Source organism: Artemia sp. Qi Xiang Cuo, chromosome 8 (genome assembly GCF_049724085.1).
Source record: "Artemia sp. Qi Xiang Cuo chromosome 8, ASM4972408v1, whole genome shotgun sequence".
NCBI classification, from domain to species: Eukaryota; Metazoa; Arthropoda; class Branchiopoda; order Anostraca; family Artemiidae; genus Artemia; species Artemia sp. Qi Xiang Cuo.
The window spans coordinates 76,679,111-76,694,005 of record NC_142801.1 but is presented as its reverse complement, the minus strand read 5'-3'; the positions used below and the strand labels follow the sequence as shown (position 1 = coordinate 76,694,005).

At 28.2% G+C, this 14,895-nt stretch overlaps 1 protein-coding gene across 1 annotated transcript in view; it reads left to right on the top strand.

Annotated features, from left to right (window-relative positions):
• LOC148949806 (B-cell receptor CD22-like) overlaps positions 1-14,895 on the top strand; it is a 392,914-nt gene that overhangs the window by 292,621 nt on the left and 85,398 nt on the right. The window lies entirely within an intron of this gene.

Sequence of the window (14,895 nt, the reverse complement as noted above, 5' to 3'; positions counted from 1 at the left end):
TGAAGGAAGTAGACCAGCAGAAGAAAGCACATCAAAAAGATGGTCACATTCATCACTTGATCCAATATTTAACATATTACAATTAAAATCTCCCAAAACACAAATACGTTTTTTAGAGAAAGACCCCACACAAGAAAGTTGATCAAGCAAATCACAGAACAAATGTGTTGGAAAAGGAGGGGCTTATAAAACAAACAAACAGTGTCACATGCAAACTGGCTTTTCAGATCAATAACAAGAGAATAAACTGTCCTACTATTTGACACTACTGATTTAAACAAGGATTCAAGGTCAGACCTTCTTCTAAACTCAATATCAGACTTTATAAATAAAGAAATACCTCCTGAGCACTTTGTTACCATTCTGGGGATATGGACAGCAACATAACCATGCATATCATAGGCTGTAAAATTTTCACCATCAGATAACCATGTTTCTGTTAAACCTATTACATCAAAAGGGCAAGAATTATCAGACAACAAATACGATTTCAGACTATCCCACTTATCTCTTATCCCACGCACATTCAAACAAAATACATTAAAGCTACTATTTAAAGACAGTGAGGGTATAATTTTATCACAGTAATCAATGGTAGTGTGATAACTACAGCTAGAATTAACCATAGATTCAAGGAGAGGGTCAAGCGTGTGTCTCTTGCTTAGCAGCCCTACTTGGTTGATCAAATATAACCGAAATAAGAATAGAAGAATTCAACAAAAAAGAGAAATCACCCATAATTATCACACACAATAAATATACACATAGAAATATAAGTGGGATGGCACAAATTATTCAAAGTATCGGGCCAAAGTATAATGTGACACCAGTTGCTATTACATTGCTGGACTGACAAAAAAATAATAGAAGTTAGGCTACATGAAGGTGAGAGGATCACAAAAACCATATAGAGATATCAGTAGAATGAAAGTAGAATCAAATTATTGGCCCAATTTATAATGTGGGACCATAAAATTATGTAAGCTGTAAGTATGCTGACATGAAAAAAAAAATAAATATAATAGTAGTGAGCCTACCTGAAGGTGATAGGATCACAGACAAATATAAAAGAATATCAATGGAATGACACATATTATTCCAAATATTATCCCAAAGTATGCTATGGATAGTAAGAAATTATGAGAGCTGCATATATACTGACATGACAAAAATATGATAGAATTCAGGGTACAAAAGGGTGATAGCATCAAAAAATAAGATAAAGAAATATCAATGAGATGGCATATATTATTCAAAATATTGACCAAAAATATAATATGGGACCAGTCAAAATTATGCAAGTTGCATGTGTGCTGACATCAGAAAAATAAGATAGAATTCAGGTTACAGGAAGGCGATAGGATCACCAACCCATATAAGGAAATAATAGTGGCATGGCCCATATTCATCAAAATATTGGCCCCAAGTATAATGTGGAACCAGTCAAGATTATATGAGCTGCAATTATGCTGAAATGACAAAAATATGAAAGAAATCAGCCTGCATAAAGGTGATAGGATCACAAACAAACATAAAAAAAATAAATAAATAACAGTGGGATAACATATATGATTCATAATATTTGCCCAAAATGCAATATAGGACCAGTGAAAATTATATGAGCTGCAAGTGTGCTGACATGACAAAAACATTATAGAAGCCAAGCTACATGATGGTGAAAGGATCATAAACAAACATAAAGAAAAATCAGTGGGAAGGCACATATTATTATAAGTATTAGCACAAACTATAATGTGTGACCAGTTGATATTATGGGGGTTACTAGTATAATGACACGACAAGAATATAATGTAAATCAGACAACATGAAGGTGACAGAATCACAAACAAACATAAACAAATATTAGTGGGAAGGGACATATCATCCAAACTATTGGCACAAAGTGTAATATGGTACCAGTCAAAACTATGTGAGGACAGTAAAGAATAATAGAGGAATATTTTAAGAACAGCAAGTAAATCTCTACAGAAACAATGCAATACATTATAACAAAATAAATCTAAATCCATCACTTTAATTTTTCTGCATTTGCAGCACATAAATCAATTTCATTCTGATCATTAAACTTAAACACTCTTCCAGATTGGGGTTTATACAGGATATCACCTTTACTGGACCAACCATCACGCAAGCCAAGCTTTGATTTGGCATATGAAAGTAGTTGGAATTGTGGTTTTGTAAGTGTCTAAATAAATAGTATCCCTGATCCTTTGAAATCCTTCTTTTGTCTGAGAAGTAGTTGATGAGCTCGTAAGTTTCAAAATTCTACAATTATTGGTCTAGGTTTTGCAGATTGTTTGCCAATTTTTTTGGTTGATACAACATAAGACTGAATAATTGGTATTCCAGGAAATTTCCCAGCACATAGTGACAGGAATTGACTTTCAGTGTTTTCAATGGAGGTCTCCTCTTTCACCCCAAAGACAATAATTTGGTTGCTGAAAGCCTGCTGTTCAAAACGGTAATTTAATCTTGCCAGGTTGGACTGGATAGGCTGGAAAGAGTTTTTAAGGTCTATCATGGATGACTCTAAATTAGCCAATGAAGATTCAACAGAAAATATGCGTCTGTTATAGCTTTCAAGAGTTTTATCCACTAGATTACTAAGATCTAGGTTGAGGCCAGCATACACCTCCTGCTTGATTGCATCCAGCTTATCTGAAGAGATAGTAACATTATGTTGCATGAATGTTTGTTCCTCTTTCATTTTAACCACTGCCTCATCTACATGGGAAGAGATCTTAGCCAATATAAGGTCATCAAGTAACCCTTTCACTGAAGATTTAAGGTTGTCAGGTTGTAGTGAATCTGCTAGCATTTTATGTTTGATTTTTATGCTATTTATGTGGTTAGTGAGCATGAGTAGTTGCTCTGAAACAGATTCTGATCCAGAGAATTGGATTGAGCTGTCAGACCTTAGTTCACGAGGTGGCTTGAGTTGACTTTTCATTTCTTATCTGAAGTAAACAACAAAACAGGAACAGAATAAGCAGTGGTATAAGACAGTTTGGGTATAAGGCAGGATATAGTCCACAATGAAGTAACAAATTTAAAATACCAAAGCAGGGGATTGTGAAACTTGAAGAATAGAAAGCAAACAGCAAAAAACATCAAGCATCAACAGTAGCAGTGGCATAAACCCAAGGATTGGTTACTGTAGTCAAATTACAAGTTAAAATTGGTATAGGTCTCACCTGATGAGTCCCCTCTTACACCCCAGGGTTTGGGGGCTGCTATTTGTGCCTGCCTTTACCCACTGGTAGGCAGGCAGAACCAGTACTTCAGGACGCTTAAAGTGTTGCTGGTTATGCCAGAAAACCTCAAATTCTGATCTGATCTGATACCCACGTCTTTTCAATTTTCAAATTTTTTCGCAAAAAAAAAAAAAAAAAAAAAATTACCTTTGCGTTTCAGTTAGAGTTGTAGTTTAGTTTTAGTTAAGAGTTTGGTGTTTTACCTTAGAGTCTTAGCTTAGAGTTTTAGTTAGAGTTGTAGTTTAGTTTATTTTTTGTTAAGAGTTTAGATTTTTAGCTTAGAGACTTAGCTTAGAGTTTTGTTCAAGTTCTAGTTTAGTTTAGTTTTAGTTAAGACTTTAGAGTCTTAGCTTAGAGTTTTTGTTAGAGTTGTATTCTAGTTTAGTAATATTTAAGAGTTTTAGCTTATAGTCTTATCTTAGAGTTTGTCTTTAGTTTAGTTTTAGTAAGAATTTATAGTTTTTTAGCTTAGAGTCTCAGATTAGAGTTTTAGTTAGAGTTCTAGTTTATTTTAGTTTTATTTAAGAGTTTAGAATTTTAGCTTAGAGTCTTAGCTTAGAGTTTTTGTTAGAGTTCTAGTTTATTTTGGTTTTGAGTTCTAGTTTCGTTTACATATATTTAAGATTTTGGAGTTTTACCTTAGAGACTTAGCTTAGAGTTTTAGTTTAGTTTAGTTTTAGTTAAGAGTTTAGAGTTTTTAGCTCAGAGTCTTAGCTTAGAGTTTTTGTTAGAGTTCTAGTTTAGTTTAGTTTTAGTTAAGAGTTTGGTGTTTTAACTTATTATATTAGCTTATAGTTTTAGTTAGAGTTTTAGTTTATTTTAGTTTTAGTTAAGAGTTTAGATTTTTTTAACTTATAGTCTTAGACTAGAGTTATTTTTAGAGTTCTAGTTTAGTTTAGTTTCAGTTAAGAGTTTAAATTTTTATATTAGAGTCTTAGCTTAGAGTTTTTGTTAGAGTTCTAGTTTAGTTTTGTTTTAGTTAAGAGTTAGAGTTTTTAGCTTAGAGTCTTAGCATAGTTTTTGTCGAAGGTCTAGTTTAGTTTAGTAATAGTTAAGAGTTTAGAGTTTTAGCTTAGAGTCTTAGCTTAGAGTTTTTGTTAAAGTTGAAGTTTAGTTTAGTAATAGTTAAGAGTTTAGAGTTTGAGCTTAGAGTCTTATCTTAGAGTTTTTGTTAAAGTTGAATTTTAGTTTAGTAATAGTTAAGATTTTTATCTTAGAGTCTTAGCTCAGAGTTTTAGTTTAGTTTTAGTTAAGAGTTTAGAGTTTCTTAGCTTAGAGACTTAGCTTAGAGTTTTTGTTAGAGTTCTAGTTAAGTTTAGTTTTAGTTAAGAGTTTAGAGTTTTACCATAGAGTCTTAGCCTAGAGTTTTAGTTAGAGTTGAAGTTTAGTTACAATTAAGGATTTTGAGTTGTAGCTTAGAGTAAAAGCTTATAGTTTTACTTAAAGTTTTAGTTTTTTTAATTTTTATTTAAGAGTTTAGATTCTTAGATTAGATTCTTACATTAGAATTTTTGTCAGAGTTCTAGTTTAGTTTAGTTTTAGTTAAGAGTTTAGAGTTTTATCTTAGAGTCGTATCTTAGAGTTTTAGTTAGAGTTCTAGTTTAGTTTAGTTATAGTTAAGAATTTCGAGTTTTAGCTTAGAGTCATAGCTTAGAGTTTTAGTAAAAGTTATAGTTTAGTAAAGTTATAGTTAAGAGTTTAGAGTTTTAGTTAGAGTTCTAGTTCAGTTTAGTTTTAGTTAAGAGTTTAGAGTTTTAGCTTAGAGTCTTAGCTTATAGTTTGTGTTAGAGTTATAGTTTAGTTTAGTTATATTTAAGACTTTCGAGTTTTTAGCTTAGTGGCTTAGCTTAGAGTTTTTGTTAGAGTTCTAGTTGAGTTTACTTCTAGTTAATAGTTTAGAGTTTTAGCTTATAGTCTTAGCTTATAGTTTTTTCTAGATTTCTATTTTATTTTACATATAGTTAAGAGTTTGGAGTTTTACCTTAGAGACCTAGCTTAGAGTTTTAGTTTAGTTTATTTTTAGTTAAGAGTTTAGAGTTTTTTTGTTAGAGTTCTAGTTTAGTTTAGTTTTAGTTAATAGTTTGGTGTTTTACCTTAGAGTCTTAGCTTAGAGTTTTAGTTAGAGTTATAGTTTATTTTAGTTTTAGTTAAGAGTTTAGAGTTTTTTAAATTAGAGTCTTAGCCTAGAGTTATTTTTAGAGTTCTAGTTTATTTTAGTTTTAGTTAAGAGTTTAGAGTTTTTTAGCTTAGAGTCTTAGCTTAGAGTTTTTGTTAGAGTTCTAGTTTAGTTTAGTTTTAGTTAAGAGTTAGAGTTTTTAGCTTAGAGTCTTAGCATAGTTTTTGTCGAAGTTCTAGTTTAGTTTAGTAATAGTTAAGAGTTTAGAGTTTTAGCTTAGAGTCTTAGCTTAGAGTTTTTGTTAAAGTTGAAGTTTAGTTTAGTAATAGTTAAGAGTTTAGAGTTTTAGCTTAGAGTCTTAGCTTAGAGTTTTTGTTAGAGTTGAAGTTTAGTTTAGTAATAGTTAAGAGTTTAGAGTTTTAGCTTAGAGTCTTAGCTTAGAGTTTTAGTTTAGTTTTAGTTAAGAGTTTAGAGTTTCTTAGCTTAGAGACTTAGCTTAGAGTTTTTGTTAGAGTTCTAGTTAAGTTTAGTTTTAGTTAAGAGTTTAGAGTTTTACCATAGAGTCTTACCATAGAGTTTTAGTTAGAGTTTTAGTTTAGTTTAGTTACAGTTAAGGGTTTAGAGTCTTAGCTTAGATTCATAGCTTATAGTTTTACTTAAATTTGTAGTTTAGTTATGTTTTAGTTAAGAGTTTAGATTATTAGATTAGAGTCTTAACATAGAGTTTTTGTCAGAGTTCTAGTTTAGTTTAGTTTTAGTTAAGAGTTTAGAGTTTTATCTTAGAGTTTTAGCTTAGAGTTTTAGTTATAGTTCTAGTTTAGTTTAGTTATAGTTAAGAATTTCGAGTTTTAGCTTAGAGTCATAGCTTAGAGTTTTAGTAAAAGTTATAGTTTAGTAAAGTTATAGTTAAGAGTTTAGAGTTTTTGCTAGAGTTCTACTTTAGTTTAGTTTTAGTTAAGAGTTTAGAGTCTTAGCTTAGAATTTTAGTAAGAGTTCTAGTTTAGTTTAGTTTTTGTTAAGAGTTTAGAATATTTAGCTTAGAGTTTTTGTTGAAGTTCTTGTTTAGTTTATTTTTAGTTAAGACTTTAGAGTCTTAGCTTAGAGTTTTTGTTAGAGTTGAAGTTTAGTTTAGTAATAGTTAAGAGTTTAGAGTTTTAGCTTAGAGTCTTAGCTTAGAGTTTTTGTTTAGTTTAGTTTTAGTTAAGAGTTTAGAGTTTTTTAGCTTAGAGTCTTAGCTTAGAGTATTAGTTAGAGTTCTAGTTTAGCTTAGTTTTATTTAAGAGTTTAGAGTTTTAGCTTAGATCCTTATCTTAGAGTTTTTGTTAGAGTTCTAGTTTATTTTGGTTTTGAGTTCTAGTTTAGTTTACATATAGTTAAGAGTTTGGAGTTTTACCTTAGAGACTTAGCTTAGAGTTTTAGTTTAGTTTAGTTTTAGTTAAGAGTTTAGAGTTTTTAGCTCAGAGTCTTAGCTTAGAGTTTTTGTTAGAGGTCTAGTTTATTTTAGTTTTAGTTAAGAGTTTGTTGTTTTACCCTATTATCTTAGCTTAGAGTTTTAGTTAGATTTCTAGTTTATTTTAGTTTTAGTTAAGAGTTTAGAGTTTTTTAAATTAGAGTCTTAGCCTAAAGTTATTTTTATATTTCTAGTTTATTTTAGTTTTAGTTAAGAGTTTAAATTTTTAGCTTAGAGTCTTAGCTTAGAGTTTTTGTTATTGTTCTAGTTTAGTTTTGTTTTAGTTAAGAGTTATAGTTTTTAGCTTAGAGTCTTAGCATAGTTTTTGTCGAAGTTCTAGTTTAGTTTAGTAATAGTTAAGAGTTTATAGTTTTAGCTTAGAGTCTTAGCTTAGAGTTTTTGTTAAAGTTGAAGTTTAGTTTAGTAATAGTTAAGAGTTTAGAGTTTTACCTTAGAGTCTTAGCTTAGAGTTTTTTTTAAAGTTGAATTTTAGTTTAGTAATAGTTTAGAGTTTTAGCTTAGAGTCTTAGCTTAGAGTTTTAGTTTAGTTTTAGTTAATAGTTTAGAGTTTATTAGCTTAGAGACTTAGCTTAGAGTTTTTGTTAGAGTTCTAGTTAAGTTTAGTTTTAGTTAAGAGTTTAGAGTTTTAACATAGAGTCTTAGCATAGAGTTTTAGCTAAAGTTGAGGTTTAGTTACAGTTATGGTTTAAGAGTTTTAGCTTAGAGTCATAGCTTATAGTTTTACTTAAATTTTTAGTTTAGTTAAGTTTTAGTTAAGAGTTTAGAGTTTTATATTAGAGTCTCACCTTAGAGTTTTTGTCAGAGTTCTAGTTTAGTTTAGTTTTAGTTAAGAGTTTAGAGTTTTATCTTAGAGTCGTAGCTTAGAGTTTTAGTTAGAGTTCTAGTTTAGTTTAGTTATAGTTAAGAATTTAGAGTTTTATCTTAGAGTCATAGCTTAGAGTTTTAGTAAAAGTTATAGTTTAGTAAAGTTATAGTTAAGAGTTTAGAGTTTTAGTTAGAGTTCTAGTTCAGTTTAGTTTTAGTTAAGAGTTTAGAGTTTTAGCTTAGAGTCTTAACTTATAGTTTGTGTTAGAGTTCTAGTTTAGTTTAGTTATAGTTTAGAGTCTCGAGTTTTTAGATTAGAGTCTTAGCTTATAGTTTTTGTTAGAGTTCTAGTTTAGTTTACTTCTAGTTAAGAGTTTAGAGTTTTAGCTTAGAGTCTTAGCTTATAGTTTGTGTTAGAGTTCTAGTTTAGTTTACATATAGTTAAGAGTTTGGAGTTTTACCTTAGAGACTTAGCTTAGAGTTTTAGTTTAGTTTAGTTTTATTTAAGAGTTTAGAGTTTTTAGCTCAGAGTCTTAGCTTAGAGTTTTTGTTAGAGTTCTAGTTTAGTTTAGTTTTAGTTAAGAGTTTGGTGTTATACCCTAGTGTCTTAGCTTATAGTTTTAGTTAGAGTTCTAGTTTATTTTAGTTTTAGTTAAGAGTTTAGAGTTTTTCAACTTAGAGTCTTAGCTTAGAGTTTTTGTTAGAGTTCTAGTTTATTTTAGTTTTAGTTTAAAGTTTAGAGTTTTTTAGCTTAGAGTCTTAGCTTAGAGTTTTTGTTAGAGTTCTAGTTTAGTTTAGTTTTAGTTAAGAGTTAGAGTTTTTAGCTTAGAGTCTTAGCATAGTTTTTGTCTAAGTTCTAGTTTAGTATAGTAATAGTTAAGAGTTTAGAGTTTTAGCTTAGAGTCTTAGCTTAGAGTTTTTGTTAAAGTTGAATTTTAGTTTATTAATATTTAAGAGTTTATAGTTTTATCTTAGAGTCTTATCTTAGACTTTTTGTTAAGGTTGAAGTTTAGTTTAGTAATAGTTAATAGATTAGAATTTTAGCTTAGAGTCTTAGCTTAGAGTTTTAGTTTAGTTTTAGTTAAGAGTTTATAGTTTCTTAGCTTAGAGACTTATCTTAGATTTTTTGTTAGAGTTCTAGTTAAGTTTAGTTTTAGTTAAGAGTTTAGAGTTTTACCATAGAGTCTTAGCTTAGAGTTCTAGTTAGATTTGAAGTTTAGTTACAGTTAATAATTTTGAGTTTTAGCTTAGAGTCATAGATTAGATTTTTTCTTAAAGTTGTAGTTTAGTTAAGTTTTAGTTAAGAGTTTCGAGTTTTAGCTTAGAGTCTTACATTAGAGTTTTTGTCAGAGTTCTAGTTTAGTTTAGTTTTAGTTAAGAGTTTAGAGTTTTATCTTAGAGTTTTATCTTAGAGTTTTAGTTAGAGTTCTAGTTTAGTTTAGTTATAGTTAAGAATTTAGAGTTTTAGCTTAGAGTCATAGCTTAGAGTTTTAGTAAAAGTTATAGTTTAGTAAAGTTATAGTTAAGAGTTTAGAGTTTTAGTTAGAGTTCTAGTTCAGTTTAGTTTTAGTTAAGAGTTTAGAGTTTTAGCTTAGAGTCTTAACTTATAGTTTGTGTTAGAGTTCTAGTTTAGTTTAGTTATAGTTAAGAGTCTCGAGTTTTTAGCATAGAGTATTAGCTTAGAGTTTTTGTTGGAGTTCTAGTTTAGTTTACTTCTAGTTAAGAGTTTAGATTTTTAGCTTAGAGTCTTAGCTTATAGTTTTTGTTAGAGTTCTAGTTTAGTTTAGTAATAATTAAGAGTTTGGTGTTTGAGCTAAGAGTCTTAGCTTATTATCTGTTCTTGTTTTCTAGTTTAGTTTAGTTATAGCGATGAGTTTAGTGTTTTACCTTATCCCCTTAGCTTCTAGTTTCATTGTGTTTTTGTTATAGAAATGGGCTTAGAGTTTTTATCTTATGGTCTTAGATTACAGTTTTTATTATAGTTCTAGTTTAGTTTAGTTTTAGTTAAGATTTTAGAGTTTTTAGCTTAGAGTCTTAGTTTAGAGTTTTTTTTTGAAGTTCTATTTTAGTTTAGAGTTTTAGCTTAGACTTAGAGTTTTAATTAGAGTTCTAGTTTAGTTTAGTTTTAGTTAAGAGTTTAGAGTTTTACCTTAGAGTAATAGCTTAGAGTTTTAGGTGGAGTTCTAGTTTGGTTTAGTTTTAGTTAAGAGTTTATACTTTTATCTTAGAGTTCTTGTTAGAGGCCTAGTTAAGTTTAGTTATAGTTAACCGTTCAGAATTTTAACTTCGAGAATTAGCTTAGAATTTTAGTTTATTTTAGTTTTAGTTAAGAGTTTAGAGTTTTATATTAGAGTCTCAGCTTAGAGTTTTTGTTAGAGTTCTAGTTTAGTTTAGTTTTAGTTAAGAGTTTAGTGTTTTTAGCTTAGAGTCTTAGTTTAGAGTTTTTGTTGAAGTTCTAGTTTAGTTTAGTTTTAGTTTAGAGCTTGAGCTTAGACTTAGAGTTTCAATTAGAGTTCTAGTTTAGTTTAGTTTTGTTTAAGATTTTAGAGTTTTTAGCTTAGAGTCTTAGCTTAGTTTTATTTAGAGTTCTAGTTTAATTTAGTTTTAGTTAAGAGTTTAGAGTTTTACCATAGAGTCTTAGCTTAGAGTTTTAGTTAGAGTTAAAGTTTAGTTTAGTTACAGTTAAGAATTTCGAGTTTTAGCTTAGAGTCATAGCTTAGAGTTTTAGTAAAAGTTATATTTTATCAATTTTTGAGTTTAGACTAGAGAGTTTTACCGTTCATTTTTAGCTAAGAGTATTAGTTATATTTATGGTTCAGTTTATATTCTATCAGGTTTTTATATCCTTACCGTTGAGTCTTATCTTATAGTTTGTGCTAGATCCCGATTTTATTTAAGTAATAGTTAAGTTCCTATTTCTGATCTTAGTGTCTTAGCTTAGAGTTTCTGTTAGAGTTCTCGTTTAGTTTAGTTATAGTTAAGAGTTTAGTGTTTTATCTTAGAGTCTTAGCTTATAGTTTGTGTTAGAGTTCTAGTTTAGTTTAATAATATTTAATAGTTTAGAGTTTTATATTAGAGTCTTATATTAGAGTTTTTGTTAGAGTTATAGTTTAGTTTAGTTATAGTTAAGAGTTTGGTGTTTTACATTAGAGACTTATCTTAGAGTTTTAGTTTAGTTTTGTTTTAGTTAAGAGTTTAGAGTTTTAGCTTAGAGTCTTATCTTACAGTTTTTATTAGAGTTCTAGTTTAGTTTAGTTTTAGTTAAGAGTTTAGAGTTTTTAGCTTAGAGTCTTAGTTTAAGAGTCTTAGTCTGAGTTTTTTGTTGAAGTTCTAGTTTAATTTAGAGTTTTAGCTTAGACTTAGAGTTTTAATTGGAGTTCTAGTTTAGTTTAGTTTTAGTTAAGAGTTTAGAGTCTTAGCTTAGAGTCTTAGCTTAGAGTTTTTGTTAGAGTTCTACTTTAGTTTAGCTTTAGTTAAGAGTTTAGAGTTTTAGCTTAGAGTCTTAGCTTAGAGTTTTTGTTAGAGTTCTAGTTTAGTTTAGTTATAGTTAAGAGTTTGGAGTTTTACCTTAGAGACTCAGCTTAGAGTTTTAGTTTATTATAGTTTTACTTAAGAGTTTAGAGTTTTAGATTAGAGCCTCAGCTTAAAGTTCTTATTAGAGTTCTAGTTTAGTGTAGTTCTAGTTAACAGTTTAGTGTTTTTAGCCTAGAGTCTTCGTTTAGAGTTTTCGTTGAAGTTCTAGTTTAGTTTATGTTTTGTTAAGAATTTAGAGTTTTTAGCTTAGACTCTTAGCTTAGTTTAATTTATAGTTATATTTTAATTTAGTTTTAGTTATGAGTTTAGAGTTTTAACATAGAGTCTTAGCTTAGAGATTTAGTTAGAGTTAAAGTTTAGTTTAGTTACAGTTAAGAATTTAGATTTTTAGCTTAGAGTCATAGCTTAGAGTTTTACTTAAAGTTGTAATTTAGTTAAGTTTTAGTTAAGAGTTTCGAGTTTTAGCTTAGAGTCTTACCTTAGAGTTTTTGTCAGAGTTTGCGTTTAGTTTAGTTATAGTTTATAGTTTAGTATTTTATCTTACATTTTTGGCAAAGATTTTTTTCGAGAGTTCTAGTTTAGTTCAGATATAGTTATTATTTTATAGTTGTTTAGCTTATATTCTTAGCTTAGAGTTTTTTTTGTATCTCTAGTTTAGTTTATTTATTTTCAATATCGACGAGTTTTAGATTATAGACTTGGCTTAGAGTTTTTTTTGAAGTTCCATTTTAGTTTTTTTTTATTTAAGATTTTATATTTTTTGATTATAGTCGTAGATTAGAGTTTTTTTTAGACTTGAATTTTAGTTTAGTAGTAGCTAATAGTTTATAGTTTTGGCTTATAGTCTTAGCTTAGAGTTCTTTTTATATTTTTAGTATAGTTTAGTTTTAGTTAATAGTTTTGAGTTTTACCTTAGAGAACTAGATTTGAGTTATTGTTTAGTTTATTTGTTTTTAAGACTTTAGATTTTTTTAGCTTAGAGTCTTAGCGTAGAGTTTTTGTTAGATTTCTAGTTTAGTTTAGTTTTAGTTAAGATTGTGGTGTTTTACCTTACAGTCTTAGCTTAGAGTTTTAGTTAGAGTTCTAGTTTAGTTTAGTTTTAGTTAAGAGTTTAGAATTTTAGCTTAGAGTGTTAGCTTAGAGTTTTTGTTAGAGTTCTAGTTTAGTTTGGTTTTAGTTAAGAGTTTAGAGTTTTTAGCTTAGAGTCTTAGCATAGTTTTTGTCGAAGTTCTAGTTTAGTTTTGTAATAGTTAAGAGTTTAGAGTTTTAGCTTAGAGTCTTAGCTTAGAGTTTTTGTTACAGTTGAAGTTTAGTATAGTAATAGTTAAGAGTTTAGAGTTTTAGCTTAGAGTCTTAGCTTAGAGTTTTTGTTAGAGTTATAGCTTATTTTAGTTATATTTAATAGTTTAGAGTTTTTAGCTTAGATTATTAGATTAGAGTTTTTGTTAGAGTTCTAGTTTAGTTTAGTTTTAGTTAAGAGTTTATAGTTTTTAGATTATATTATTAGATTATAGTTTTAGTTATATTTCTAGTTTAGTTTATTTTTAGTTAAGATTTTATAGTTTTACCAGAGAGTCTTAGCTTAGAGTTTTAGTTAGAGTTGAAGTTTAGTTACAGTTAAGAATTTAGAGTTTTAGCTTAGAGTCATAGCTTAGAGTTTTACTTAAAGTTGTAATTTAGTTAAGTTTTAGTTAAGAGTTTAGAGTTTTTAGCTTAGAGTCTTAGCTTAGAGTTTTTGTTAGAGTTCTAGTTTAGTTTAGTTTTAGTTAAGAGTTTAGAGTTTTATCTTAGAGTCTTAGCTTAGAGTTTTAGTTAAAGTTATAGTTTAGTAAATTTATAGTTAAGAGTTTAGAGTTTTACCTTAGAGTCATAGATTAGGGTTTTTTTTAGAGTTCTAGTTCAGTTTAGTTTTAGTTAAGAGTTTATAGTTTTAGATTAGATTCTTAGCTTATAGTTTGTGTTAGAGATATAGTTTATTATAGTTATAGTTAATATTATCGATTTTTTAGATTAGATTATTATAATAGAGTTTATGTTATTGTTCTAGTTAAGTTTACTTACAGTTAAGATTTTAGAGTTTTAGCTTAGTGTCTTAGCTTATAGTTTGTGTTAGAGTTCTAGTTTAGTTTACTAATAGTTAAGAGTTTAGAGTTTTAGCTTAGAGTCTTAGCTTATAGTTTTTGTTAGAGGTCTAGTTTAGTTATAGTTAAGATTTTGGTGTTTTACCTTAGAGACTTAGCTTAGAGTTTTAGTTTAGTTTAGTTTTAGTCAAGAGTTTAGAGTTTTAGCTTAGAGTCTTATCTTAGAGTTCTTATTAGATTTCTAGTTTAGTTTAGTTTTAGTTAAGAGCTTAGAGTTTTTAGCTTAGAGTCTTAGTTTAGAGTTTTTTGTTGAAGTTCTAGTATAGTTTAGAGTTTTATCTTAGGATTAGAGCTTTAATTAGAGTTCTAGTTTAGTTTAGTTTTAGTTAAGAGTTTAAAATTTTAGCTTAGAGTCTTAGCTTAGAATTTTTGTTAGAGTTCTAGTTTAGTTTAGTTTTAGTTAAGAGTTTAGAGTTTTATCTTAGATGATTATCTTAGAGTTTTTTTTAGAGTTCTAATTTAGTTTAGTTATAGTTAAGTGTTTTGTATTTCACCTTATAGACTTAGCTTAGAGTTTTAGTTTAGTTCATTTTCACATAATAGTTTAGAATTTTAGATTATAGTCTTTGCTTAGAGTTCTTGTTAGAGTTCTAGTATAGTTTAGTTTTAGTTATGAGTTTAGTGTTTTTAGCTTAGAGTCTTAGTTTAGAGTTTTTGTTGAAGTTCTAGTTTAGTTTAGTTTTAATTTAGAGCTTTAGCTTAGACTTAGAGTTTCAATTAGAGTTCTAGTTTAGTTTTAGTTAAGAGTTTAGAGTTTTTAGCTTAGAGTCTTAGCTTAGTTTTATTTAGAGTTCTAGTTTAATTTAGTTTTAGTTGTGAGTTTAGAGTTTTACCATAGAGTCTTAGCTTAGAGATTTAGTTAGAGTTAAAGTTTAGTTTAGTTACAGTTAAGAATTTAGATTTTTAGCTTAGAGTCATAGCTTAGAGTTTTACTTAAAGTTATAGTTTGGTTAAGTTAAGAGTTTCGAGTTTTATCTGAGTCTTAGCTTAGAGTTTTATTAGAGTTCTAGTTTAGTTTAGTTTTAGTTAAGAGTTTAGAGTATTACCTTAGAGTCTTAGCTTAGAGTTTTTGTTAGAGTTCTAGTTTAGTTTGATTTTAGTTAGGAATTTGATTTTTTACCTTTGAGTATCAGTTATAGTTATAATTTAGTCTAATTTTAGTTAATAGTGTATTGTTTTACCTTATAGTCTTATCTTAGAGTTTTAGTAAGAGTTATAGTTTAGTTTAGTTAATAGTTTATAATTTTAGCTTAGAGTCTTAGCTTAGAGTTTTTGTTGAAGTTTTAGTTTAGTCTAGTTTTAGTTAATAGTTTAGAGTCTTAGTTTGGAGTTTTTGTTAAACTTGATGTTTAGTTTAGTAATAGTTAATAGTTTATAGTTTTATCTAAGAGTCTTATCCTAGAGTTTTTGTTAGAGTTCTAGTTTAGTTTAGATATAGTTAAGCGTTTGGAGTTTTACCTTTGAGACATAGCTTAGAGTTTTAGTTTAGTTTAGTTTTAGTTAAGAGTTTAGAGTTTTTTAGCTTAGAGTCTTAGCTTATAGTTTTTGTTATAG